The sequence below is a fragment of the Schistocerca americana genome, chromosome 10 (assembly GCF_021461395.2).
Source record: "Schistocerca americana isolate TAMUIC-IGC-003095 chromosome 10, iqSchAmer2.1, whole genome shotgun sequence".
NCBI lineage: Eukaryota > Metazoa > Arthropoda > Insecta > Orthoptera > Acrididae > Schistocerca > Schistocerca americana.
Genome location: NC_060128.1, coordinates 85,911,702 through 85,937,562, shown reverse-complemented (window position 1 = coordinate 85,937,562; position 25,861 = coordinate 85,911,702).

Sequence of the window (25,861 nt, the reverse complement as noted above, 5' to 3'; positions counted from 1 at the left end):
TACAGAGTGTGAGGGTTCACGACGAAACTCTCCATCTGCTGTATCATCAAGGTATGACTTCTCGTAATGACCACGGTAGATCCCACGTTGTAGTGTTCTATCATCGTCTTGTAATTGTAGCTTCTCCTACCCGTGATGTTCCAGCTACGTGGTGGGTCGTGGAACGCACTCCACAGATAATTGGAAAAATATTGTCGATACTTTGGGTTACGAAGGATCTTGCAATGTCGTTCCTGCAAATAGTTACAAAAGTCTAAAGTGTCCTTACTGCCGTCTTGAAACAAATAATGCACTGCATGTCCACGAGGTCACGTCATGGCGTTAGTTTTCGTGCGTGGGTAATACGTCTCATCAGGGAATACGAGAAGCTTGGGGTCGTATGACTCGGCGTTACTCGAAGGAAGTATGCTGACATTTGCCTCACTAAGTGCCACACTGCGGCAGACTCGCCACAGCTAAGACGGTGTTCATCGTTGTCTTGAACGCCACAGCGTGTGCACGTGGGTGAGTCTACCATATGGATCACAGGTAGCCCTGATTTTTGTTTTGTTTTGGTTTTAGGGCGCAAAACTGCTATTGTCATTAGCGCCCGGTCCGTGACTTAGGAAACAGTAAAAAACCGAAATTGAAATCCAGCAGCAATGGGAACGAAAGTCATAAAATAGGAGAAACTAAAAGCAGAAGGAAGGATTAAAAATCCACTACAGAAAGGGGTTGGTTGTCCCCAAAAAAAGCTTCAAATGACTGACGTCATTTCACTGGCACTAATGAACTCGAGAACGCGGTCGGCCGAGCGCGTGTCATCTGCTAAAAACGACGATATATCAGGCGATAGCTGTAGACGGGAGCGTAACGGATTAAAATAGGGGCACTCAATTAAAAGGTGTCTTACCGTCCACAGCTGAGAGCAGTGGGGACAGAGTGGGGGAGGATCGCCGCTTAAAAGATGTCGATGGCTAAAAGGACAGTGCCCTATACGGAGTCTAGTTAAAATTACCTCCTCCCGACGACGAGTTCGGGAGGAAGAGGTCCAAGCACAACGAAGAGCTTTCACGTCCCGCAATTTATTATGGGTAAGTGTCGACCAATGCGCGTGCCATAAATGAACAACACGTCGACATAAAACGCTCCGTAGATCGGCGAAGGGAATCGATTGAATAGCTGGCCGAAGAAGAGAGACTGCAGCCTTGGCTGCAATATCGGCCGCCTCATTTCCACAGATACCAACGTGTCCCGGGAGCCAGAGGAACGCCACCGAGACGCCCCCCAGGTGGAGCAAGCGCAGACAGTCCTGAATCCGGTGTAGCCCTGATCTGGTCACCTGCTTACCGTTGACAGTGATATACCACATCGCCGTGACGTCAGTCTCCAGTGTTGTCAGCTAAGCAGGCGGACACTTTGTAGTTTTGTGTGGATAATCCGAAACGTGTCGCTATCCCACAGATACGTTGAAAAAACAGTGTGTGTCAGCCGTCCGAGTGCAGTGTCGGAATCTGGTTTGTGGGGTGACTACGTGAACTTGTAACGAGCCAGCCCTATTTTTTCTGAATATGGTGAACTTCTATCGGCTACTTCACCAATGTCTAACTGCGTCTGCTAATTTGCGTGACTCTGATACGTCTTGATATTATCGTAGCGCCTGCTGTGCACTCAAGACGATTAACAAAAATTACACTTGACACTTTTGAGAATTGCTGACCACGAGTAAAACCTATTAGACTATAGCAAAGACTATCGTTATTTTCCTATTTTAGCGGGAGGGGGTCCTAAAACGCAACATTCAGTTTTTCCTGCTCTTCACTGCTTATACTTGGTTACAAATTAAATAACGCAGTATTTTCCACTAAACGGGAAAACCACACATAACTGGGTCAGCAATTGGTGGACGTTTTCAAGCAATATCCGACATAGTACGTAATTGAGAACGAAAAATACCCACTACTGATATTAACATGCAGCATCATGTTTCTGATGTATGCTTACATTTATAGGCCAGCATTTATATGCTGTCACAGAATTTTCTACGTAATCACGGACACGTGATAAGTATTTCGAGATATAATATGATCATAGATTTACACAAGTTCCATGCTCTTCAGAAAACTTGTCTACTCTTATTATCTGTATTGTTTAGGTCCGACAGATGAGGACGCCATGTCAAATTAGTCCCAGCAGAATAAACTATTGTTTCACAGCAACTTCTGATAGTGTGAAGAATATCTGTCATACAAAGTCTTGAAACTGAAGAGCAATATACAGGGTGGTCCACTGATCGTGGCCGGGCCAAATATCTCACGAAATAAGCGTCAAACGAAATAGCTATAAAGAACGAAACTTGTCTAGCTTGAAGGGGGAAACCAGATGGCGCTATGGTTGGCCCGCTAGATGGCGCTGCCGTACGTCAAACGGATATCAACTGCGTTTTTTTTCTAAATAGGAATAAATGGCGCTGTAATACTCACAGACATATGGCTCACAATTTTAGACGAACAGTTGGTAACAGGTAGGTTTTTTAAATTAAAATACAGAACGTAGGTACGTTTGAACATTTTATTTCGGTTGTTCCAATGTGATACATGTACCTTTGTGAAATTATCATTTCTGAGAACGCATGCTGTTACAGCGTGATTATCTGTAAATACCACATTAATGCAATAAATGCTCAAAATGATGTCCGTCAACCTCAATGCATTTGGCAATACGTGTAACGACATTCCTCTCAATAGCGATTAGTCCGCCTTCCGTAATGTTCGCACATGCATTGACAATGCGCTGACGCATGTTGTCAGGCGCTGTCGGTGGATCATGACAGCAAATATCCTTCAACTTTCCCCACAGAAAGAAATCCGGGGACGTCAGGTCCGGTGGACGTGCGGGCCACGGTATGATGCTTCGAAGACCAATCCACCTGTCATGAAATATGCTATTCAGTACCACTTCAACAGCACGCGAGCTATGTGCCGGACAACCATCATGTTGGATGTACATCGCCATTCTGTCATGCAGTGAAATATCATGTAGTAACATCGGTAGAACATTACGTAGGAAATCAGCGTACATTGCACCATTTAGATTGCCCGCGATAAAGCGGGGGCCAATTATCCTTCCTCCCACAATGCCGCACCATACATTAACCCGCCAAGGTCCCTGATGTTCCACTTGTCGCAGCCATCGTGGATTTTCCGTTACCCAATAGTGCATATTATGCCGGTTTACGTTAGCGCTAGATAGTGCATGGGTTGCAGACGAATGACATCGCACTCTGTTCAGCAATGAAAGGCAGTTCTGTGCTATCCTCGATGACCATCGTTGGCGAGAATGGTGTCAGGCACAGGAGAGGTCCCGTTCTTTCAATATTTTGGAGAGAAACAGCAGTGTTGCTCCTCGCTTCATGGTCTACCCTTGTTAAATACAGGCGTCACCTGCGCTTTTTTCTAGTCGCTCGGCACTTCACGTTGGGCAAGAGATTCGCGATAAATGCAAGCTAAGTAAGGAGCCAATGCAGTAGGGTACTCTCTGTAAAACCGAATTGGAATCCCATCAGGACCTGGCCATTTATTTATTTTCAACCCATTCAGCTGCTTCACAACCCCAGGGATGTCTATCACTATGTCCTCCATACGGGAATCTGTACGAGAGTCAAACGGCGGTATGTTTGTACGATCCTCCTGCGTGAAAGATTTCTCAAATGCTAAACTTAAAATGTCAGCTTTCGTTTTGCTGTCTTCCGTTGCCAGGCCAGACTGGCCAGTGAGTGACTGTATGGAAGCCTTCGACCCGCTTACCGATTTTACGTAAGATCAGAATTTCCTTGGGTTTTCAGTAAGATCTTTTGCTAAGGTATGACGATGGTAGTGGTTGAATGCTTCGCGCATCGGTCTTTTTACAGCAGCACGAATCTCTACTAACTTTTGCCTGTCCTCATTCTCGCGATCTTTCTTGTACCGCGAGTGCAACTGCCTTTGCTTCCTGAGCATTCTCCGAATTGCGCTGTTAAACCACGGTGGGTCTTTTCCGTCCGTACCCCACTTTTTCGGCACACACATGTCCAATGCGTGATTTACAATGTGTTTGAAATTTGCCCATAAGTCTTCCACGTCCATCGTACCGGAAGTAAATGAAGTCGATTCATTTACTAAGTGGGATGCTAACAGCTGCTTATCTGCTCTTTCTAGTAAGAATACTCTACTAGCCTTCTTGACCGACTTTTTAAATTTCGTAACCATAGTCGTAATGACAACATCATGATCACTAATCCCTGTCAACACTGACACCGTCGATGAGGTCTGGTCTGTTCGTGGCTACCAGATCTAAAATATTTCCATTTCGCGTTGGCCGTCGATTTAGCTGCTGAAGACGGTTTTCGGATAATGTGTTCAAAAGTAATTCACACGACGGCTTGTCTGTACCACATGTGATGAATCCATAATCCCAGTCTATACTAGGTAGGTTGAAGTCGCCTCCGAATAATATAGCATGATCCGGGTACTTCCGCGATACAGAATGTAGACTCCCTTTTAATGATTATAGAACTGTCACGGTGGAACCTGGTGGCCGGTAATAACACCCAACAATTAACTTTATTTCTCCTAGCCCTGTTAAACGTGTCCAGATAACTTCACAATCACACTTACTTCGACCTCAGTAGACACAATATTTTTGTCAACTGCAATGAAGACACCACCTCCTACGGTGTCTAATCTGCCTTTCCGATACACGTTCCAACCCTCACTAAATATTTCAGAACTTCCTATCTCAGGGTTCAGCCAGGTCTCAGTCCCGAGTATAATTTGCGCGCCACACGCTTCCTGGAGGGCAGTAAATTCAGGAACTTTATTCCGAACACTCTGAAAATTTACTGCTAATATCTTGATAGCTGAAGTGTCTTTACACTGAGCGCGACATGATTCCCCTGCCTGCACGTCGACTGGTGAGTGTTCGTCAGGACACATCGCACTACTGCCTAGCCTAAAAAACCCGCATGTGCACGCCACAAGTACTCTGCTCCCCGAGTAGCCGCTTCCTTTGTGTAGTGCACCCCTGACCTATCTAGGGGCGTCCTACAATTCCCCACCCAATAACGCAAGTCTAGAAATCTGCAGCCAAGACCGTCACAGAGTCGACGAAGCCTCTGGTTGAGACCCTCCACTCGGCTCCAAACCAAAGGACCCAGATCCACTCTGGGAACGATGCTGCAAAGAGAGAGCTCTGCTTGCACCCCGCGTGCGAGGCCAGCGGTCTTCACCAAATCCGCCAGCCGCTTGTACGAACTGAGGATCGCCTCGGAACCCAATCATTGGTGCCGACGTGAGCAACTACTTGCAGACGACTGCAACCCGTACGCTCGATAGCCTCAGGCAAGGCCGCCTCCACATCTCGGATGAGGCCCCCCGGCAGACAAACCGAGTGCACGTTGGAATTCTTTCCAGCCCTGTACGCTATTTCCCTAAGGGGCTCCGTCACCCGCCTAACATTGGAGGTCCCAACAACCAGCAAGCCTTTGCCCCCGTGTGCCTGCTCGGGCCCTGCTGAAGGAGCGGCCATCTGCCCACTGACAGGGCGAACGGGCGAGGCCAGCCGGCCAGCCCCCACATTGGTCCTCCGCCTCGAGCGACGCGAACGCGTTGCAGTCCGCCACTCACCCTGAGGTGAGGGCGGCCCCAACGCGCCGGGTACACTAGAAGGTGCCTCGGCGGCTGAGTTAGCGGACGCAGCGAGCGACACCTGGGGTGTCTCAAGCGACACGCCAGACCCTCCGCAGTCGCTGCAATTGGCTCTATGGGACTCAACTGCTGAGGTCATTAGTCCCCTAGAGCTTAGAACTAGTTAAACCTAACTAACCTAAGGACATCACAAACATCCATGCCCGAGGCAGGATTCGAACCTGCGACCGTAGCGGTCTTGCGGTTCCAGACTGCAGCGCCTTTAACCGCACGGCCACTTCGGCCGGCCCGTCGCTGCACCCCGAGGCAGCAGCCTGAAGGCGGCTGACCGTGGCCGACAGCACGCTCAGCTGCTCGCGAACCGCGGCCAGTTCCTCCTGCGCCCGCACACAGCACGCACACACCCTATCCATCCTACTGTTAATATCTGGACGTATAGAGTTGCCACAAATAAAACAGCAATATGCGACTGCACAGTTGCGTCGCCAGCGCCAGATTGAGCATCGATATATGAACAATTACTTACGAACCAAGCAATCAAATGACCATGACTACGCCACTGTACAGATATTACAATGCGATCCTACCCCTGTCTTAGTACAAATGACAACTGCCTACTCGATGTTACACTATACCGTTATTAAAATTTGATACTACCCCTTTCTAATTGCCGGCCGCTGTGGTCTAGCGGTTCTAGGCGCTCAGTCCGGAACCGCGCGACTGCTACGGTCGCAGGTTCGAATCCTGCCTCGGGCACGGATGTTTGTGATGTCCTTAGGTTAGTTAGGTTTAAGTAGTTCTAAGTTCTAGGGGACTGATGACCACAGATGTTAAGTCCCATTGTGCTCAGAGCCATTTTGAACCCTTTCTAATTCGAAAATACATAAAGATCCGAAAAATTTCACCACGCAATCACACAAACAGACAAAATAATTTGAATTAAACCTGCGGAACTAATACGAAAAACTGAATATACGAATAGTTTGTGCTACTGCTGCTCGCACACGTCACTCTGCAAGCACAGATTAAACTGCACTGGCCTCTGTGTGCTCTACGAAATAAATAGAAAGCACTGGCTGTCCAAAACAAACCACGGACACCCACATCTCGTGGTCGTGCGGTAGCGATCTCGCTTCCCACGCCCGGGTTCCCGGGTTCGATTCCCGGCGGGGTCAGGGATTTTCTCTGCCTCGTGATGGCTGGGTGTTGTGTGCTGTCCTTAGGTTAGTTAGGTTTAAGTAGTTCTAAGTTATAGGGGACTGATGACCATAGATGTTAAGTCCCGTAGTGCTCAGAGCCATTTGAGCCAAACTACGGACTAACGACTCCGCGAATTTATACTTTACAGCTATCAATAAGCAATATAACTCGTCTCAAACACGAGAATACTCAAGGATTTTATGTAATTAAATATGCAAGCGCACAAAAACTCGGAAAAAAAATTAAGAATCAAACTACAAAACAATGGTGTGGTGACTTCTGGGCATGGGTGGTAAATAATTGATGGCACAATGTAATGTCACGGTCATCGTTTGTTCTCATATGTTACCTCTCAACTGACAGTCCATGACGCCATTTTTCAACACGATAATGCGTACATCGGACGTGTCTCTGTGAATTGCCTGCGTCATGTTGAGGTACTCCTGTTGCCAGTAAGATCCCCACTTATGTCCCTGACAGAACATGTATAGGAACAACTCAGACGTCAGGATTCACGATATCAAGGACAAGTTACAATAGCTGTGGGCCAGATTGTCTCACGAAAGGACCCAACGGCTGTGTGAGACCCTTTCCAACCGAATCACTGAATGCATCCAGGCCAGAGGGTGTGCAACACGACGTCGCATAGACTAACGTCTGAAGTAGTGCTGGAGGGAACTGACTCCATGAATCCTGCAGCGCTGTCGATAAATCCGTAAGAGTACGAGGGGGTGGAGATCTCTTCTGAACAGCACGTTGCAAGGCATCCCAGATATGTTGAATAATGTTCATATCTGGAGAGTTTTGTGCCCCACACAAGTGTTTAAACACAGAAGATTGTTCCTGGAGCCATTCTGTAGCAATTCTGGTTGTGCGGTGGGTCTCATTGTCCTGCTGGAATTGCCCAGGTTCGTCGGAATGCACAATGGACATGAATGGATGCAGGTAATTAGATAGGATGCTTATGTACACTATGCGATGAAAACTATCCGGACACCCCCAAAAACATATGTTTTTCATATTAGGTGCATTGTCCGCAGCTCGTGGTATAGTGGCTAACGTTGCTGGCTCTGGATCACGAGGTCCCGTTCAAAAAGGTTGGTTGGTTGGTTGGTTGTTTTTGGGGAAGGAGACCAGACAGCGTGGTCATCGGTCTCATCGGATTAGGGAAGGATGGGGAAGGACGTCGGCCGTGCCCTTTCAGAGGAACCATCCCGGCATTTGCCTGGAGTGATTTAGGGAAATCACGGAAAACCCAAATCAGGATGGCCGGACGCGGGATTGAACCGTCGTCCTCTCGAATGCGAGTCCAGTGTCTAACCACTGCGCCACCTCGCTCGGTGTTCAAAATGGTTCAACTTAGAACTACTTAAACCTAACTAACCGAAGGACATCACACACACCCATGCCCGAGGCAGGATTCGAACCTGCTACCGCAGCAGCAGCGCGGCTCCGGACTGGAGTGCCTAGAACCGCACGGCCACCGCGGCCGGCTCACGAGGTCCCGTCTTTGATACCTGGCCGGCTGGGGGATTTTCTCTGCTCAGGGACTGAGTGTTTGTGCGGTTATCATCATCATCATCATCATTCGTGACAGTGGCTAGACTGGACTGAGTAAAAATTGGGACTTTGTACGGGCGCTGACGACGGCGCAGTTGAGCGCCCCTCAAACAAAACAATATTAGGTGCACTGTGCTGCCACCTACTGCCAGGTACTCCATATCAGCGACCTCAGTAGTCATTAGACATCGTGAGAGAGCAGAATGGGGCGCTCCGCGAAACTCACGGACTTCGAGCATGGTCAGGTGATTGGGTGTCACTTGAGTCATACTTCTGTACGCGAGACTTCGACACTCCTAATGATCCATAGGTCCCCTGTTTAAGACGCGATGGTGAAGTGGAAATATGATGGGACACGTACAGCACAAAAGGGTACAGGCCGACCTCGTCTCTTGACTGACAGAGACAGCCAGCAGTTGAAGAGGGTCGTAAGTCCGACATCTATGCAGACCATCACACAGGAATTCAAGACTGCTTCAGGATGCACTGCAAATACTATGACGGGCGAGAGGTGAGAAAACTTGGATTTCCTGGTCGAGCGGCTGCTCATAAGTCACACATCACGCTGGTAAATGCCAAACAACGCCTCGCTTGGTGTAAAGAGCGTAACATAGAACGATTGAACAGTGGAAAAACGTTGTGTGGAGTGACAAATCACGGTAAAAAATGTGGCGATCCGATGGCAGGGTGTGGGTATGGCGAATGCCCGGTGAACGTCATCTGCCAGCGTGTGTAGGGCCTACAGTAAAATTCGGAATTCGGAGGCGGTGGTGTTTTTCATGGAGCGGCTTGCATCCGTGGTTGTTTTGCGTGGCACTATCACAGTACAGGCCTACATTCATGTCTTAAGCACCTTCTTGCATCCCACCGTTGAAGAGCAATTCGAAGATGCCGATTGCATCTTTCAACACGATCGAGCACTTGTTCATAATGCACGGCCTGTGGCGGAGTGGTTACAGGACAACATGCCTGTAATGGAGAGGCCTGCACAGAGTCCTGACCTGAATCCTATACAACACCTTTGGGATGTTTTGGAACGGCGACTTCGTGACAGGCCTCACCGACCGACATCGATACCTCTCCTCAGTGCAGAACTCCGTGAAAATTGGGCTTCCATTCTCCAAGAAACCTTCCAGCTCCTGATTGAATGTGTGCCTGTGAAAGTGTAAGCTGTCCGCAAGGATAAGGTTGGGCCAACACCATATTGAATTCCCGCCATTACTAATGGAGGGCGTCACGAACTTGTAACTCATTTTCAGCTAGGTACCCGGATACCACCCCCCCCCCCCCCCCTGAACCATGGACCTTGCCGTTGGTGGGGAGGCTTGCGTGAGTCAACGATACAGATATAGCCGTACCGTAGGTGCAACCACAACGGAGGGGTATCTGTTGAGAGGCCAGACAAACGTGTGGTTCCTGAAGAGGGGCAGCAGCCTTTTCAGTAGTTGCAGGGGCAACAGTCTGGATGATTGACTGATCTGGCCTTGTTAACACTAACCAAAACGGCCTTGCTGTTGTGGTACTGCGAACGGCTAAAAGCAAGGGGAAACTACAGCCGTAATTTTTCCCGAGGGCATGCAGCTTTACTGTATGGTTAAATGATGATGGCGTCCTCTTGGGTAAAATATTCCGGAGGTAAAATAGTCCCCCATTCGGATCTCCGGGCGGGGACTACTCAAGAGGATGTCGTTATCAGGAGAAAGAAAACTGGCGTTCTACGGATCGGAGCGTGGAATGTCAGATCCCTTAATCGGGCAGGTAGGTTAGAAAATATAAAAATGGAAATGGATAGGTCATGGGTGACTGGAAATCGATAGTAGGAAAAGGGAGAGAAGGAAACATAGTAGGTGAATATGAATTGGGGCTAAGAAATGAAAGGGGAAGCCGTCTGGTAGAATTTTGCACAGAGCGTAACTTAATCATAGCTAACACTTGGTTCAAGAATCATAAAAGAAGGTTGTATATATGAAAGAATCCTGGAGATACTAAAAGGTATCAGATAGATTATATAATGGTAAAACAGAGATTCAGGAACCAGGTTTTAAATTGTAGGACATTTCCAGGGGCAGATGTGGACTCTGACCACAATCTATTGGTTATGAACTGTAGATTAAAACTGAAGAAATTGCAAAAAGGTGGGAATTTGAGGAGATGGGACTTGGATAAACTGACTAAACCAGAGGATGTACAGAGTTTCAAGGACAGCATAAGGGAACAATTGACAGGAATGGGGGAAAGAAATACAACAGAAGACGAATGGGTAGCTCTGAAGGATGAAGTAGTGAAGGCAGCAGAGGATCAAGTAGGTAAAAAGACGAGGGCAAGTAGAACTCCTTGGGTAACAGATGAAATATTGACTTTAATTGATGAAAGGAGAAAATATAAAAATGCAGTAAATGAAGCAGGCAAAAAGGAATACAAACGTCTCAAAAATGAGATCGACAGGAAGTGCAAAATGGCTAAGCAGGCATGGCTAGAGGACAAATGTAAGGATGTAGAGGCTTATCTCACTAGGGATAAGATAGATACAGCCTACAGGAAAATTAAAGAGACCTTTGGAGAAAAGAGAGCCACTTGTATGAATATCAAGAGCTCAGTTGGAAACCCAGTTCTAAGCAAAGAGGGGAAAGCAGAAAGGTGGAAGGAGTATATAGAGAGTCTATACAAGAGCGATGAACTTGAGGACAATATTACGGAAATGGAAGAGGATGTAGATGAAGATGAAATGGGAGATACGATACTACGTGAAGAGTTTGACAGAGCACTGAAAGACCTGAGTCGAAACAAGGCCCCGGGAGTAGACAACATTCCATTAGAACTACTGACGGCCTTTGGAGAGCCAGTCCTGACAAAACTCTACCATCTGGTGAGCAAGATGTACGAGACAGGAGAAATACCCTCAGACTTCAAGAAGAATATAATAATTCCAATCCCAAAGAAAACAGGTGTTGACAGATGTGAAAATTACCGAACTATCAGTTTAATAAGTCACAGCTGCAAAATACTAAAGGGAATTATTTACAGACGAATGGAAAAACTGGTAGAAGCCGACCTCGGGGAAGATCAGTTTGTATTCCGTAGAAATCTTGGAACACGTGAAGCAATACAGACCTTACGACTTATCTTAGAAGAAAGATTAAGGAAAGGCAAACCTAAGTTTCTAGCATTTGTAGACTTAGAGAAAGCTTTTGACAATGTTGACTGGAATACTCTCTTTCAAATTCTAAAGGTGGCAGGGGTAAAATACAGGGAACGAAAGGCTATTTATAATTTGTACAGAAACCAGATGGCAGTTATAAGAGTCGAGGGGCATGAAAGGGAAGCAGTGGTTGGGAAGGGAGTGAGACAGGGTTGTAGCCTCTCCCCGATGTTATTCAATCTGTATATTGAGCAAGCAGTAAAGGAAACAAAAGAAAAATTTGGAGCAGGTATTAAAATCCATGGAGAAGAAATAAAAACTTTGAGGTTCGCCGATGATATTGTAATTAAACGAAATGGATAGTGTCTTGAAGAAGGATATAAGATGAACATCAACAAAAGTAAAACGAGGATAATGGAATGTAGTCGAATTAAGTCGGGTGATGCTGAGGGAATTAGATTAGGAAATGAGACACTTAAAGTAGTAAAGGAGTTTTGCTATTTGGGGAGCAAAATAACTGATGATGGTCGAAGTAGAGAGGATATAAAATGGAGACTGGCAATGGCAAGGAAAGCGTTTCTGAAGAAGAGAAATTTGTTAACATCGAGTATAGATTTAAGTGTCAGGAAGTCGTTTCTGAAAGTATTTGTATGGAGTGTAGCCTTGTATGGAAGTGAAACGTGGACAATAAATAGTATGGACAAGAAGAGAATAGAAGCTTACGAAATGTGGTGCTACAGAAGAATGTTGAAGATTAGGTGGGTAGATCACGTAACTAATGAGGAGGTATTGAATAGGATTGGGGAGAAGAGAAGTTTGGGGCCCAACTTGACTAGAAGAAGGAGTCGGTTGGTAGGACATGTTCTGAGGCATCAAGGGATCACCAATTTAGCATTGGAGGGCAGCGTGGAGGGTAAAAATCGTAGAGGGAGACCAAGAGATGAATACACTAAGCAGATTCAGAAGGATGTAGGTTGCAGTAAGTACTGGGAGATGAAGGAGCTTGCACAGGATAGATTAGCATGGAGAGCTGCATCAAACCAGTCTCAGGGCTGAAGACCACAACAACAACAACAACAACAACAACAACCCGGATACATTTGATCACATAGTGTACATATATACTGAAAACAGTAACAGACCTCTGACACTCTCACTCACTCATATATATATATATATATATATATATATTTCTTATGTTTTTGGGCTGAGCAGTACCTCCAACTACATGTGGCAGCGAGCAGCGAGAGTAAGCAATTAATCTTTTTTTTCTGGACATGGGAAAACCTGTGGACACGTGGATGCAAAAAAGCTGGTTTAAAATGACTGTCATAGACCAATGATGCATTGTGGCCATGCAAGAAACATTAGGTCGTAATGTGCGTGACATGTTTCTGGGGAGACCGTTCGACGCAGAGAAATAACAACCAATACATATGAAGGTACATCTATACTTATACCGTAGAGACGAGGGCATTCGTGGCAAGTATAGTATTTAGTGTGAACGTGTGGCATCACCGTAATCGCAGTACAGTCGAAAGCCCACGGCAAACGTTACCGAAATTAACCAACAGACTGCGATCGCATGCTATGATGATTTGCTACCAGCGCCTAAAACTTTCATTGTGCTTTAAGGTGCATCTTCTGCCACTCCCCCTACTGATTGGACATCAGCCCATCCGATTTCGACCTCATTCCACAACTGAGGGAAGCGTTGAGCGTGGGAGGCGCTTTGCGGATTTCAGCGACAGGTGGCACGCACTGATGGCAATGCCAATGGCATTAGCGCCTTCTTCATCGTTGGCAACGCTGTGTCTATTTGCTGGGAGACTATTTTGACGCACAGTAGTTGATTTTGGTTAATTTTGTTCCATTTGTGCTTGTGCACAATAAATTTACACAGAGTTCTAATGGGTGTGTTTCATTTCAACCTCGTGTAGCGGAACCCTGGTATAATGTTGGCATAATGGTGGAATTCTCATCTCGCATTATCGAAGATGTACCATAGTTTCCACAGCTCATATATTCTGGTGGACCACCTTTACGCAGCTGTGTGGCACTCTTCCCAACGTGATCAATCAGTGCACGGGCGAAGCTGTAGCCAAACAGCGCCACAAAAGATGTGTCGCAGATTGCTGCTGATGATGATAACGGCGATGAGGCAGAAACGTCGCAAGCGCCGGGGTGATTTGACTCGCTCTGCAGGGTTCGCCGGCCGGTTTGCTGCTCGGCACGTCACACAATGCGGGCTCTGCCCCTGCGGCTGGCTGGGTGTCGCCATTAACCTGGCTGGGGTCACGGTGTTTACCTGCCGATTGACGCTGGGGCTACGCAGGGCAGGGTGGCCGACTGCTGAGATTGCTTTTCAGCCCGGTTGCTCCACAATGGCTGGACCGCCACCCCCCAGATAGGGGTTAGCAGCCTCCCCCTGCGCCTACCCGCCAGGCGGCACGCTCTCTAAGCCCCGGGTTAGGGGTTAGGGTCGCAGCCATCTGCCGTCCTAGTCGGTTCTCCACATCTTGATGCAGAACTCTTACGTAGCGCATCTGCCACTGGAGTTGGCTGAGCGTCTCTGTGAGGCTTTCGCTCTTAATACACCAAACTGTGACGAAACGCGCGGCTCTTCTTTGGATCTTCTTTGTTTCCTCTACCACTCCAATATGCTGTAGATCCCAGACTGACGAGTGCTACGCAAGTACTGGTCGAACGATGGTTTTATAAGCTACTTCCTTTGTTGCTGGACTATACCGTCAGAGATTCTTCCCATCACTCTAGGTCTGACATCTGACCTTCCTACGATTCCTTTTATGTGGTCCTTCCACTTTAAATCGCCTTATTCGCATACTCCCAGATATTTAATGGACCACCGTTTTACCACCTCTAGATAGGTGGCAGAGAAATTCTTCTACACATAAATCTGTATGATTAGACTGAATTCCCCACTCAAGTGCTTGACAGTGGCTGCAAAATATAATTCTGAAGTAGACTGCTATAACGCGATACTGAGGAAGATGAGTTTGGGTTACGGGGAGATGTATGAACCCGCGAGGCAATACTTACCCAACGACTTGTCTTACAAGATTGACGGAAGAAAGGCAAACCTACATTCATCGCATTTGGAGATTCAGCTAAGTTTTCCAACAGTGTTGAGTGAAATACACACTTTGAAATTTTGAAGCTACCGGGGTTGGTTGACTGGTTGATTTGGTGGAGGGAACCAAACAATTCGGTCATAGGTCACGTCGCATTAGGGAAGGATGGGGAAGGAAATCATCTGTGCCCTTCCAAAGTAATCATTTCGTCATTTGCCTGAAGCGATTTAGAGAAATCACGGAAAACCTAAATCAGGATGGCCGGACATGGGTTTGAATCGTCGTCCTTCCGAATGCAAGTCCAGAAGATACCAGGGGTAAAATACAGGGAGGGAAAGGTTATCTACAACTTGTACAGCAACCAGAACTGTAATAATAAAAATCCGAGGGCATCAATGGGAATCAATAGTTCAGAACAGAGTGAAACAGAATTTTAGCCTATTCTGGACCTGATTCAAGTTATGCTTAGTGAACAAGGAGTGATGTGAACCAAGGAGATATGCTTAGAAAAAGAATGAAACATTTCAGATAACAAATAATATTTTGAGGATTGCAGTTGAGATTGAATCTCTGTCAGAGATGGCAAAGGACTTGGAAGAGCAGTTGAATGGAATGGATAATCTTGAAAGGATGTTATAAGATAAACATCAACAAAACGAAAAGAAATGTAACCGAGCGTAGTAAAATTAAGTCAGGTTTTGCTGACTGGGAAATGAGATACTGAATTTACTGTAAGGATTTTACCTTTTGTGCAGCAAAACAAGTGGTGATATTCTAAGTAAAGAACATGTACGAGTAATGTGTACATTCACAATAGCGAGAAAAGCGTTTCTGAAAAAGCGGAGTGTTTTAAAATTCAATAAAAATCTAAACATTACGAAGTCTTTTCTGCAAGTATTTATCTGTAGTGTAGCCTTATATGGAAGTGGTATGTGGACAATTAACAGTTCAGACAAGAAAAGAACAGAAGATGTTAAAAAGTGGTGCCACAGAAGAATGATGAAGATTAAATTTGTGGACTGAATACCTAATAACGAAGTATTTAATGGATTTGGGGAAAAAAGAGTTTTACTGCACAGTCCCACTAAATGAAGACATCGTACACATACTGTCGTATCAAAGATTAGGTAATTTGCTAATGGCAGGAGGTATGAGGGGTAAAGTTTGTAGAGGAAAGACAAAGGCTAAACAAGAATAAGGAGGATAATGAGGTTGTAGTTATGTTGATATGAAGATGCTAGCACAGTATAAACTACCGTTGACTGTTGTACTGAATAGATGTTCGGAATGAAGACCACGATTAACAGTTGAACTCTCGAATAGTCACTGGGGGGGAAAAAAGCGCAATTCGTTCCAGGTGATCTCTGATGTCTCGTGTTTTATCGCGATGGATAGTCGCCTTCAGGTATATGGGATATGGAGGTATCGTATCCAGAGGAGAAAGTTCTGATTCAAATTTCATGAGAAAATTTCTACACATCAAAAAAAGTCGTTGTTTTAGTGATTGCCATCCAAGCTTGCCTGTCGTATCCGTGCCACCCTCCCCTCTATTTCGAGGTAAAACAAGGAAGCTTCTATTTTTCGATGTATCCTGTCTACCGCAACTGGCAAGGATGCTATACTGCGCAGAGCATTAGTAAAGAGAATGGACAAGGTTAGTGTAGGCATTGTCTTCAGTAGATTTTTATTTTTCCTTGCTATTGGTTGTTTACATTATATATGTCGTTGACATCAGTCATCGTCAGCTATTTCGCTACCCTAATGGCAAAACTGCTCATAATTTAATTCCACTGGCATCTCACATTCTATTACCTTTGTTTTACTTTTGTTTACATTCAGCTTATAAAATCTCTTGAAATCACTATTGATTCTCCGAATCCGTTGCAATCTCTGACGGAATTACAAAGTTGTAAACCGGAAACTTGTTATTCATTCTTTAGCAACTTCAATTCCCTGTCAAAATTTCTACTTGATTTCCTTCACTGCTTGATCTAGGTACAGACTCAATAATTGTGGGGAGATTCAACAACCATGTTTCACTCCCTTCTAAACTACTAATTTCCTTTCACGACCTTTGACTTTGCTTTGGCTTTAATAACTGCAGTCTGATCTCTGAACGAATTGCAAATAACCTTTCCCTCTCTGTATTTTGTGGTTGCTACCTTCAGAATTTCAATAGATGTAGTCCACACAACTTTGACGAAAGCTTTTTGTAGGTTAACAAATGCTATAAACGAGTGTTTGTCTCTCCTTAAGTTATCTTCTAAGAAAACTCATAGCGTCTGTGTTACCTAGCGTGTTCCTGCATTTCTACGGAACCCAAACTGATCTTCCTCTAGGTAGGTTTCTAGCAGTTGTTTTCATTACATAATAAATAATTCCATCCAGTATTTTGTAACAGTGAGTTATTGAACTGACACTTCGGTAATACTCTTGCCTGTCAGCAACTGCCTTCTTTGTAACGGGAATTATGATACTCTTTTTGATGTCGAAGGTTATTTAGCCTGTCTGATATACCATGAATATAGGATGACATAGTTTTTTTGTGGCTGGACCTCCGAAGACTCAATAATTCGAAGGGCGTGTAATCTTCTCCAAAGGACTTGTTTCGATTTCTGGCACATCGTACCTCCCACTTCTTCATTTATCTCCATTCCACTTTCTGTAATATTGTCTTCAGATTTGTGTCGGATTACGACAGCAAGGATGATGCGTCGAAAAGCAAATGCACTATTTTAGGCATGACAAGGAGACCAACCGGCAACTGGATAGAAATAAAAAAATACGTGTTTCTGCGTTTTTGGAAATTTAACCACCAAGGTGACTAGTGTTCCGTCTTCAGACCACAAGTGGCCCACCAGGACCATCCGATCACCGTGTCATCCTCAGATGAGGTTGCGGATAGGAGGGGCGCGTTGCCAGCACACCGCTCTCCCGGTCGTTATGACGGTTTTCTGTGATCGGAGCCGCTACCATTCGGTCGAGTGGCTCCTCAATTGGCATCACAAGGATAAGTGCACCCCAAATCGTGACTAAAGGACCACTAAACGTTTTCAAAGCTGCGTCTATGAAAATCGGTATTTGACGTCTTGGTAGGAAATTAAAAAAAGAATTTCATTTCAGTGCTTTTGAAATTCGGCCCCCTATGGCGGTCGTATAAGAGATGAAAAGTTCTATGAAATTCAAAGCTAATTCAATGAAAATTTGTATTTGGCTTCTCTTTTAGAAATAAAAAAAAACAGCTGCACTGTTGGAAATTCTGCCCATAAAGGGATGAAACAGGGGTCATAAATTTTTAAGAAAATATTTCGTTACATTAAAAAATTTTAAAACCAAATCTATGAAAATAGATTTTTCGCCACACGGTTTGACGTAAAGAAATATATGTTAGGGGATGAAACTTTCTACAGAATATGTGACCACAAGATCACAAAAGGTATGATCAACAAAAACGTTACACTCCAGCTGCAAGAATCGGTTTTGGTCAGAAGTACATTAGGAAAAGACCTTGCGAAAAGTTTAGAAAGTGTTGCAATTTGTGGAACAACAACACAAAAAATCGATAAAAAAGACTGTGCAGAACATGCAATCTAAGCGAGTGAACCGGCGCTAAGCTAGTAATTTTCTTTTTAATGATGTATCAAATGGTTCAAATGGCTCTGAGCACTATGGGACTTAACATCTCTGGTCATCAGTCCCCTAGAACTTATAACTACTTAAACCTAACTAACCTTAGCACATCACACACATCCATGCCCGAGGCAGGATTTGAACCTGCGACCGTAGCGGTCGCGCGTTTCCAGACTGAAGCGCCTAGAACCGCTTGACCACACCAGCCGGCGTGCGCGCTATCAAAACAGTACTTTAATTACTATATGCCGTGAGACTGAACACCAGTGACGTCACCGGTGACGGAGCAGCATTAACGCGGCAGTCAACCACTTGACCGTGGCAGGAGGTGTCTCTCGAAACCTTCATAACATATCGGTAGTTAAGAATTTATATCGGGGCTGTGTGTGATATGTCATTAGAAAGAAGGGGACCTGTATTTAAAAATGATGATTACATACGTGTCAATTAGCACATGTTGATGAATTTTATATGTAAAAGAATTCAACGAAAAGTAAAACTAAAAAAAAAGATCACAGCGAGATTTGAACTAGAGATCCACTAAACACCCAGTTGCTGTTTTCGCCACGCCATGCCACGCAACCTGTCGTCAAAATAGTATTAAATTTCGGAAACTTAAATTCGAAAATCTTCGACGTCGATTTTCTAGAGTATTTTTGACAGTGGCATCGAACGGATGCTACAAAATAGCAGGTCAGCAACTGGAAGCAGTTAATTCGATAAATTATCTGGGAGTACGCATTCGGAGTGATTTAAAATGGAATGATCATATAAAGTTGATCGTCGGTAAAGCAGATGCCAGACTGAGATTCATTGGAAGAATCCTAAGGAAATGCAATCCGAAAACAAAGGAAGTAGGTCACAGTACGCTTGTTCGCCCACTGCATGAATACTGCTCAGCAGTGTGGGATCCGTACCAGATAGGGTTGATAGAAGAGATAGAAAACATCCAACGCAGAGCAGCGCGCTTCGTTACAGGATCATTTAGTAATCACGAAAGCGTTACGGAGATGATAGATAAGCTCCAGTGGAAGACTCTGCAGGAGAGACGCTCAGTAGCTCGGTACGGGCTTTTGTTAAAGTTACGAGAACATACCTTCACCGAGGAGTCAAGCAGTATAGTGCTCCCTCCTACGTATATCTCGCGAAGAGACCATGAGGATAAAATCAGAGAGATTAGAGCCCACACAGAGGCATACCGACAATCCTTATTTCCACGAACAATACGAGACTGGAATAGAAGGGAGAACCGATAGAGGTACTCAGGGTACCCTCCGCCACACACCGTCAGGTGGCTTGCGGAGTATGGATGTAGATGTAGATGTAGAACGGCTTTACAAGATTGATAACTGATGAAGAGAACAGGGGAAGTGCCATAGGGAAATTTCTAAGAAACTTCGCTCAGTGCAAGAGGAGACAAAATAAGAGAATATGTGTATCGGCTTATCCGTAGAAATTCGAGCGTTTGTGGGAAAACGATAATCAATGTTTCTGAGGGACTTCATTTTCCGTTCAGCACGTAACCACTTTAGTCTATGCACTGGCACAGTGACTAGCTTCCTAGCTTTATAGCTTTGGGCACCATGTTCGAAACCCAATTATTGTTTTCATTTTATTTATTTATCGATTTTTCATCTATCTAATATGTCCTTAGAAGATTATTATTGGAACGTGTAAAAAAAAGAAAAAGACATAAATGAGAAAAATTTGAAATTGTTTGCTGTCGAATTACTGTTGCGTGGCTTGTTAATAATATTGGGCCGCGCGGAATTAGCCGAGCGGTCTTGGCGCTGCAGTCATGGACTGTGCGGCTGATCCCGGCGGAGGTTCGAGTCCTCCTTCGGGCATGGGTGTGTGTGTGTTTGTTCTTAGGCTAATTTAGGTGAAGTAATGTAGAAGCTTAGGGACTGATGACCTTAGCAGTTAAGTCTCATAAGATTTGACACACATTTGAACAATAATATTGGTGGTGTTGCGTACTTGTTGCAGGGAAGTGAATTTCGGGTGTGCTCGCAAGTACACCCGTTCAGTCCTGCAACCTGCAAGCAGGACCGTGTATTCAATCGATTCTGACCTGCCCAGCTGGTTTTGTCCGCTTGAGGGAATTAGTAGACTAAGGGAAACACATCATTCTCGAATTAGTTCTCAAAGCGAACAGACAGCAATGGAGCGTACACCACACATATATCATACAACAAATGTATGACACTTGCTATGAGATCCAGTTGTAATTTTACAATTAATGCGACGCCCTTGTATACCCTAAGTTGGCAGGAAACATTCGTGTACTAACATTCTACGGTCATGTGTACATAAATGAAAAGGAAAAAATAAAATGAAAACAATAATTGGGTTTACAGAATTAGATTTTCATTCAGCAACGGAGTGTGCGCTGATATGAAACTTCCTGGCTGATTAAAACTCGGGACCTTTGCCTTTCGCGGGCAAGTGCTGTACCATCTTTTCTTTTTTTCGTTTTGTTCGGTGTTATTTGTTGCGTTTGGTCTGGGTGGATGTCACAAGACACCCGTTCAAGTTGATCGTTCATTCCTTTATTCAGTTTTTTATTATAGAGGGAGACCAGCCCTCCGACCGAACACGCTGAGCTACCGTGCCGGCGTCCATCTGAGCTGCCCAAGCACGACTCACGCCCCGTCCTCACAGCTTTAATTGCATCAGTACCTCGTCTCCTATTTTCCAAACTTTACAGAAGCTCTCCTGCGAACCTTGCAGAACTAATCGGGTTTCGAAGACGGGCGCAAAAGTGGAAAACCGCGACGCTACCAACTGTGCCAGCGATTCTACTGAGACAGTTTGCCGGCCGGTATGGCCGTGCGGTTCTGGGCGCTTCAGTTTGGAACCGCGTGACCGCTACGGTCGCAGGTTCGAATCCTGCCTCGGGCATGGATGTGTGTGATGTCCCTAGGTTAGTTAGGTTTAAGTAGTTCTACGTTCTAGGGGACTGATGACCTCAGATGTTAAGTCCCATAGTGCTCAGAGCCATTTGAACCATTTTGAGACAGTTTCGTGCTGAACGGCACATAAAGTAGGCTCCATCAAAAACTTTGTCGTTTTCTCAGACATGTGTTTGCATACTTTGACCCCTGTTCCACCGAGCGAAGTTCCTGGAAAATCGGGATGTGGCACTTGCCGTGTTCTACTCGTGAGTTCTGAACTTCACCTTCCATAAATCTAATAAATTACAAAAATCATATTATCAGATGATCTCCTTACGAAACCAGCAGTCTTTTACTGCCAGGCGCCTGTAATGACACGGCCGGTACGTCTCCACGGAACGTCACAGCAGGTGTTTGTTGGGCAGTGGGAGGTAGGTGCCGGAGAACGCGGCAGCCGGCGCTTTATGCAGATGTGCCCCGAGCGAGCGAACTGTACGCCGGTAAGCTACAGGGAATCGCAGCAGGGTGGGCTCAGCTCGGCCGTCCTTCCGCCCCCCTGGAGCCGAGATTTGGCCAGGGGGCGCGTCGGCAATTGCCACCCCCAGGGATTAAGACCGGACACCCCACGCCAGCCCGCCCCTCACAGCTGGACAGCCACGGGCGACAGCCTCCGTCACACAAAGGAGGCATTTGCATAGCCGCGGGCTCCGCTAATGAAATGTCGCGCTGGCGCCCGGGTAGTCCTTCGCAGCTTCGCGCTCACCACATGAAACCACTGGCGGAAATACGCCTTTCGCTGTTTGACGCAATGTTTGTGTCTCACCTGATCCAGCGTTCGCCGTTCTTACGAAACTCTGTAAGTAGGTTGTTTGGGTTTTTATGTTGGTAACGCCACGTAGCGCTCTATATGAAAATCACTAACTGTGTTGTGTGAAGGCTGTGGTTGGTTTGCATTGTTGGAGTATATACTACTGTAGTGTTGGGCAGTTGGATGTGAACGGCGCGTAGCGTTGCGCAGTTGGAGGTGAGCCGCCAACAATGGTGGAAGTGGGGAGTACGATGGCGGAGTTTTGAGAGCGGATGATCTGGACGTGTGTCCATCAGAGATAGTGGATTTGTAAGACTTGATGCCATGAACTGATATACAGGGTGTCCCAGCTACCTTGTCCACCCAAAATATCTCTGGAACAATAACAGCTATTGGAAAACGACTTTCACCGGTATCAATGTGGGGCTGGGGCCCATGAATGTACATATTTGGAAACATTGTAAAACGAAAGCATATGTGTTTTTTAACACAAACTTATGTTTTTTTAAATGGACCTCCTATATTTTTTCTTCAGCAATCCATAGCATGACAAAGTACATGCACAATGGCGTTGATTGCATCGCAATATTCCCAATACATCCCGAGATATTAAGACGCGAAGTTGTCGCTTGAAACACACGACATGCGCTGCTAGCGCACGTCCTGAGGCTCAGGCGTGAACCCCATGCTGCCCGTAATCGCAGCAAGATGGCAGCAGACCCTATTATTCGTTTCGGACCTCTTGATAAGTATGGAAGTGTGATTACGCATGTCAATCACATCGCGATTACGGGCAGCATGGGGTTCACGCCTGAGCCTCAGGACGTGCGCTAGCAGCGCATGCCGGGTGTTTCAAGCGTCAACTTCGCGTCTTAATATCTCGGGATGTAATAGGAATATTGCGATGCAATCAACGCCATTGTGCATGTACTTTGTCATGCTATGGATTGCTGAAGAAAAAATATAGGAAGTCCATTTAAAAAAACATAAGTTTGTGTTAAAAAACACATATGCTTTCGTTTTAGAATGTTTCCAAATATGTACATTCATGGGCCCCAGCCCTACACTGATACCGGTGAAAGTCGTCTTCCAATAGCTGGTATTGTTCCAGAGATATTTTGGGTGGACAAGATAGCTGGGACACCCTGTATACATATAAAGTTAGAATTAGTTAACGAAGATTCTTGTGAGGTAAGTGATTCATGCAAGTTATAGGTTATTGTTAGTCAGCGCCATTCTTTTGTAGGCATTATTGAAAGTAAGATTGTGTTGTGCTAAAAATATTGTGTGTCAGTTTAGTGTGGACCAGAATAAGTAAAGAGCGAAATGTCTGAGTACGTTCAGTTGTGCTCAGCTGTTTGAAAATCAAATAACGTAAGAGGTTTATCAGCACAGTAATTCATTTATTTTTGTAAGGGGACGTTTCAACTCTTAGGCGAAGTTGCAATGAGGACTCTAGCTAAATTCGGTTTACTCTTGAGCCGTCGGCACATAGACCGTGCGTCCGAACGTTGAGCGTGCCGGGTTTCTAACGTCATAGCGTGGAATAGCACGTTCGGGAGTCTTTCCGAACGTGCAGAGCAATATCTGACATGTCAGATATTCTGACCGTGCGTCTGAGCGTTGGCCAATGAGATGGCACAACGCCACCTACGTCACACGCACGCCGTCTCCCTTCGGAACGGAGAGTTGTGAGGCGCCATATGGGCATTCATTTCAAACCTATACGTATATATACCGTTTCTGAGCACCAGCAAATTGAGAATCACTGGAAAACTCGTTGTTAACTGTGTGGCCGGCCGGTGTGGCCGAGCGGTTCTAGGCGCTTCAGTCTGGAACCGCGCGACCGCTACGGTCGCAGGTTCGAATCCTACCTCGGGCGTGGATGTGTGTGCTGTCCTTAGGTTAGTTAGGTTTAAGTAGGTCTAAGTTCTAGGGGACTGATGGCCTCAGATGTTAAGTCCCATAGTGCTCAGAGCCATCTGAACCATTTGACACACTACTTAAATCTACTTAGGCTAAGGACAACACGCACACCCATTCTCGAGGGAGGACTCGAACCTCCGACGGGGATAGCCTCGCGAATCGTGGCAAGGTGCCCTAGACCTCACGGCTACCCCGCGCGGCCTTCTCTTCTAGAGACAATTTCTGCCAACGACTGCAACAACAGTGTATCCTGGTTCCCCTGTTTGTAAGCAGTATTCTGTTCACGGATGAGGTTGGATTTACCTGTGACAATATTTTTAACTACCATAACTGTCACATTTGGGTCGACATAAAACCTTATGCAACACACGTATTACGACGTCAGCAGCATTATTCGGTGAACGTCTGGGCAAGACTGCTCGAAGACCGCATAAGTGGACCACACTTCCTACCATAGAGACACAGAGACAGCAGTGCATGCGGTTTGTGCGCACTGTACTTCCAGACGTACATGATGATGTTCCACTGAAACAACGCCTGAACATGTGATTCACGTACGACGGTGTTGCGGCACATTTTCATTCACGAGTACGCCGGCTTCTAACTCGGACGTATGATCAACATAGGTTAGGCAGAGGTGGGCCCGTGCAATCGCCTCCAAGGTCTCCGGATTTGAGTCCCATGGATTTCTGTGTGTGGAGTCATGTCAAAAGCCTGGTCTACGCTACCGAGCTCAACTGCCTTGAGGAATTACGCCTGTGAATTGAAGAAGCCTTCCAGAATTTACAGAATTCTCCAGGACCGCCTGACAGCATTCGCAACTCATTTCAGAGACGAGTTCAACGTTTCAATCAAACGCATGGACAACATTTCGAACACCTACTTCAACATTAGGGATGTCATGTGTTCCTAGACACTGATGAACCGCAACGGTGATGTATCTCGACAACGGCTGATTTGTAGACGCATCTGTATTGGTATTTTTTAGCTACTTTTGACCTGTATTTCCATGTGTGAAATACTGACCATCACTTCTGAAACACCCTGTATACACAAACGACAGGGGTGAGTAGAGGTGACTGAAATAAGAAAATTACGCTACAACCCAAATAAACATAGGTCTGGAAACCACTGGCTTTCCGGCCGCGGTGACCGAGCAGTTCTAGGTGCTTCATTCCGGAATCGCGATGCTGCTACGTTCGCAGGTTCGAATCCTGCCTCGGGCAGGGTGTGTGTGATGTCCTTAGGTTAGTTAGGTTTAAGTAGTTCTAAGTTCGAGGGGAGTGATGCCCTCAGAAGTTAAGTCCCATAGTGCTCAGAGCCATTTGAAGCACCAGCACGGCGTTCCGTATTACCCTCCTGAAGCCACCCATTCCATATTCTGCTAACAGTCATTGTATCTCAACCAACGCGATCAGCAATGTCGCGATACGATAAACCGCAATCGTGATAGGCTACAATCCGACCTTTACCGAAGTCGGAAACGTGATGGTATGCATTTCTCATCCTTACACGAGACATGACAACGACGTTTCCAGGCAACGCCGGTCAACTGCTGTCTGTGTGTGAGAAATCGGTTGGAAACTTTCCTCATGTCAGCACGTCGTAGGTGTCGCCACCGGCGCCAACCTTGTGTGAATGCTCCGAAAAGCTAATCATTTGCATATCACAGCATCCTCTTCCTGTCGGTTAAATTTCGCGTCTGTAGCACGTCATCTACGTTGTGTAGCAACTTTAATGGTCAGTAGTGTAGATTAAGTAGTGTGTAAGCCTAGTGACCGATGACCTCAGCAGTTTGGTCCCACAAGACCTTACCACAAATTTCCAAATTTCTCGAATAAATCATGTTTTTTGCGGAAATTTTAGTAATTTATTTGTCTATTCATCGGATCTACCTGTTCCCGTCCCATTCGGATCGTTCCTTGGTAGTGGGTCGATTTTCTGTC